General features: G+C 25.2%; 1 pseudogene; it reads left to right on the top strand.

Annotated features, from left to right (window-relative positions):
• The first annotated feature begins 765 nt into the window (after positions 1-765).
• On the top strand, positions 766-2888 carry LOC103308794 (annotated as a pseudogene).
• The last annotated feature ends 2024 nt before the right edge of the window (positions 2889-4912 follow it).

Genomic DNA, 4912 nt, shown 5'->3' with positions numbered 1-4912 from the left:
TAATAATAATCAAAAGTGGGAAATTAATAAATTATATGCACATCTATTCTATTTACTAGTCCTACTACTTATCACCTTATATGTTCACTATTTAAAATAATTAATTGTTTTTTTTTTAGTGTTAATGTATACTTGATAGATCGCATATTATATTAAAATTGTTTGATTTTTATGTATTAGATGTATTATCATTATAATTCGACAGTTAAATACTAATAAGTTATATATTAGGTAGAGTGTAGCTACAATATTTAGCTTACAGAGATTAGGTATCGACATTTATATTAGTATGTATATATAATATTTTACATATAGTTTACTATATTATTGTAATATTTATGCAACATTTTTTGACGATTAAATAAATAAAATATAATAATAATATTCGTTTTTCTCGTGTTATTTCTCCATCGGCAAGTTGTATGTTTTTCTTCGCAGTTATGAATACATTACATTGTATATTATTTTAAAGCGTAAAAGTGTGTCTAATAGTCTTAGATTGCGCACGCGATCGACAGATATTGACATAATTAATTTTTCAACATGATAGATCGATATTCCTCTAAATATCAACTGTTTGGTGACCCCTGATATACGCATCTATAATAGACGTTTACACCGAAGAAACTCTCACATAATATTACACCACGGCAAATAGATATGCACTAAATAATAAATTATGTCGTTTATTTACAACTGTATTTTTTAACCATTATTTTACCAGTACAGTCCACAGTTAATTGTTTTATTGTTTAGGGATATCCTATGGCGGTTTTTGGTACGGCATCAAGGGGTTTCCTTGTTTATAATCTAGAAGGAACTCTGTCATTGTCGGGTAGTATTGTATCTTCAAGTGGACATCAACTTTGCAATATTCAGGGATAAAGTTACAAAATCTCCTACTGGTCAGTATAATATTATAAAAACATATATGGATTATAATATGCAAGTGTAGAAATATACGGGTTTCATTTTTAGGTTTTGGTGTTGGGAATTGCTCAGGATGTATGAGTTTTTTTTTAAACATAAATGAACAACAAGGTCAAAGAAAATTTTTTTCAATTAAATGCCATCGTCGTAATATCCTGGGAGTACGTACCACGCAAAACATTTATGCCGTATGTATTGGTGAACCCAGACTATTTTATATTTCTATGTAACCTACTTTCTTTATATCTTAACAGGTGATATTAAGTAATGATATTAAGGTTCATCCAGTCCGTGGTACTATAGCGTCGGTGGGATCTGATGGCACATATGCATTTTGGGATGTAGAAACACGTACAAGATTAATGGTACCTATCCAATATATTGGACCAACCAGTCACACGATGTTGTTTTAATAGCAATGGTCAAATATTTGCTTACAGCTCTGGATATGACTGGTCAAGGGTAACTATATTAATTACTAAGATTTAAGATTACCACTTACCAAATTATTATTTAATACAATATATTGACAAATATGATACGTTTTAAGAAACCAAATAGATACGGCGTACCAGATGATTCATTTTACGTACCTACCTATATATTACTCATTATTCAAAAAACTATTAATTTTTCTACGGGATTTCAAGACATTACAAAACATTATTAAAAAAAATATTATTAACTATTTTCTATCCTAGTAATTTCTAATAGGATGCCAGTGCACTGTTTGTTTTCTCTGGCCCACGTGAAACGTAGACAAAACACATTTACGCAGAATCATTTTTTATGTTTTTAAGTTATCTTAGTGTAAAATCAACCATTACAAAAACGATAAAGAATTATATTTGAGGGTATAACTTATCGATTTTGCTATCAAAATATTGATATTCAATATTGTCTCAAAACAATTTAAACATAATTTAAAAGTACAATATTGTTTTGTTTATTTTTATAGTCGAATAGAAAGTCAAATAAAAAAAATATATAAAATCGATGCCATACCCTCAAAAATATTATCCTCTATAATTTTTGTAATAATTGATTTTACACTAAAATTGCTCAAAAACATAAAAAAAAACGATTTTAGGTTAAAGTGTTTTATCTATGTTGCGCGTGTGCCTGAGAGAGACTTCAAATATTGCGCCGACATTCTCTTCAGTTTTTTACTTTTTTGAGTACAATATACAATTTTAATTTCATCTTCGAGAGCAGAACATTTTTTTGAGTATTTCGATATATAAAAATCCAATTTAGGATGAGTTATAATTTTTAACTTTATTAGTATTTTAAGTTGCGATGAACGATGTATTGGACAAACCGAGTACCACAACTCCACTTATATAAACTAAAAACAAATTACTCTTTTGTTAAATTACTGCTAATTAAATTACTCGTCCTAAATTCAATTTTTATAAATCGAAAACTATACTATACTTAAAAAATATATTCTGTTTTGGAATATGAAATTAAAACTGTATTTTTTTTTTTTTTGAAAATGTTTTTTTTAGAAGCAATGTAAACATTTTGGTTACTTGACGCATAAAAACAAAGTTCAATGGTTTTTGTAAATGTATTCGTTTTTCTGTATAGATTTCATTTTAAATTAAGTTTTATAATTTAAAAAATACGTATTCAGCAATATTACGTTAACAATTTAAATTTTAAAGATCATTATTAATCTTCCATTTGAAGTTAGAACAGTTGATTTATTTTTAGATAATTTAACTTTTGATTTCATAAAACCAATTAAATTGTCTTCGTTATACCTACTAAATAAAATAAATAAATAAAAACTAATTTTCAACTCAATTTATTTTGAATGATAAACTCTCATTTGTTGTTTGTGTTAGTTTCGGGGTCATGAGTATAATGCAGTTCTAAAGCCGAAGATATTCTTAAGACCATGCTTTGAGGAAATGAAACCCAAAATGGTACCTACCTTATATTATAATTGAACGTTTTTTTCATTGTATTGATTAATTGATCACATTTTTATTTTATGTTTAATTTACATTATTGTGTTATTTTTAAGTCTTATAAAAAATATTTTTTTATGTATTCAGAGTACACACTATCTAACAATAATATAGAATATAGAAAATAGTGTAAAGCATGGTTAGTTGAATACCAATTAATATTTGTTTGCAATTTAGTATTTACCTTCATAATATCAACGTTTTAAACATATTATACAATAAACATAATACAGAAGAATAAATACGATATATTTTGTTTTATCAATTACCTAATTTATTTTTATGGTATAACTTAGAAAAAAAACACTATGGTTTAGCTTTTATATTTATTATTATTTTTTTTTTTTTGGTATTAAATATTATGAAAAATGATGTCGACAACGATGCAGTCGAGACATTTGCGGTCGGCACTTTATCGTACCGCTTGCCGTCAATATATTTCTATCTACCTCCGATTGAAAGAGCTAAATATATATTTTATTTTGTACTAAAATATTATATTCTATATAGAATATATTATATAATATATTTAATATATTTATTATTCAAATGTGTTGCCATATAGGTAGATACTGGAGAGTTTAAAAGTGTATTATTATTGGATGTACCGATTTTTTTTTTTTTGAAATATTGATATTTTTATGTTTAACGTGTTGGTGAAATCATAATTTACCTGTCTTACTTACTTTTTTTGTTATTGTTAATGAGATAGGAAAATTATGATTTCACCAATACGTTGAATATAAAAATACCAACATTTCATAAAAAAAATTCAAAAAATGTAAATTCTTTGTATTTTAATCCGAGAAACACAATTTTTCTAAAAATTAAGAATTTTGAAGTTTTTTGACCATAACTTATGAATTAAGTTTAATCGGTTTTTTTAAGTACCACCAAAATATGCATGTAAAAACACACAATTTGGAAAAAGTTCTATCCTTATTCCTATGGTAATATTGATATTTATACATTATTGTAGGAATGTAACATATTATTTACATAATTATATTTTTAATAGTATATTATAATGTACAATTTGATAGGTAGGTAATATTTTAAAAGAAAAACTGATATCTAAAATAAAACACCAAATTTTTCTATTTGTAATTCTATTTGATTTTTATTTGTAAGATATGGTCAACATTTTATTTCTATTATTAATTAATTGTTAACTCATATGAGTTCATATGGGAATCCAATTTTCAGTTTAAATACTCTGAACAAACGGACATAGTAATGGCATATTGATTAACAATAATTATTGTACCTAATTAATATTATTAATTGAATAATCTTTATTACAGTTTATAGATCTGACATTTCTGAGTAGGTAAACTATAAAATATCGTTATTTAAACCCAAAAGTACAAATTTAAGTTTAGCATAAATGCAATTAAGCTATCAAAACATTTTTTGTAATTTTTTTTTTTTTAATTTTTGTTTTTGCATGCTTTATTTAATGGTAGGTACATAAAAAAACGCTCAAACTTAATTTGTAAGTTATAGTCGAAAAACTTCAAAATGCTCGATTTTTTGGAATCGTGTTTTGGGGTTTAATATATTAAGAATTAACATTTTTTTGGAATTTTTTGAAATGTTGATATTTTTATGCTCAGCGTATTGATGAAACCTGAATTTACCTATCTTACTTACTTTTTCATTATTGTTAATAAGACAGGTAAAGTTTGATTTCACACACACGTTGAGCATAAAGATATTAACATTTCCAAAAAAAAAAAATCGTAGTAGGTAAACTACATTCGTTCCTAAAGTTATAATGCGTATAGATATCACTACATATTTTAAAGAATCAATTTTATTGAAACAGTTAGTACGAGGAATGCGATGAGTCAAATATAAACCTACTGAATAGTAAATAAGAAGATTTACGTATTCTGCAGGTTAAATTTAATTTAATTTTTGGACCTATACAAAAGCTACCTATAATAAAATATAAATATATGAAGAAAATAATATTATATTGTAGGTAATTGTTGTTACTA

Source organism: Acyrthosiphon pisum, chromosome X (assembly GCF_005508785.2).
Source record: "Acyrthosiphon pisum isolate AL4f chromosome X, pea_aphid_22Mar2018_4r6ur, whole genome shotgun sequence".
NCBI classification, from domain to species: domain Eukaryota; kingdom Metazoa; phylum Arthropoda; class Insecta; order Hemiptera; family Aphididae; genus Acyrthosiphon; species Acyrthosiphon pisum.
This window is presented reverse-complemented; position numbering and strand designations above follow the sequence as displayed.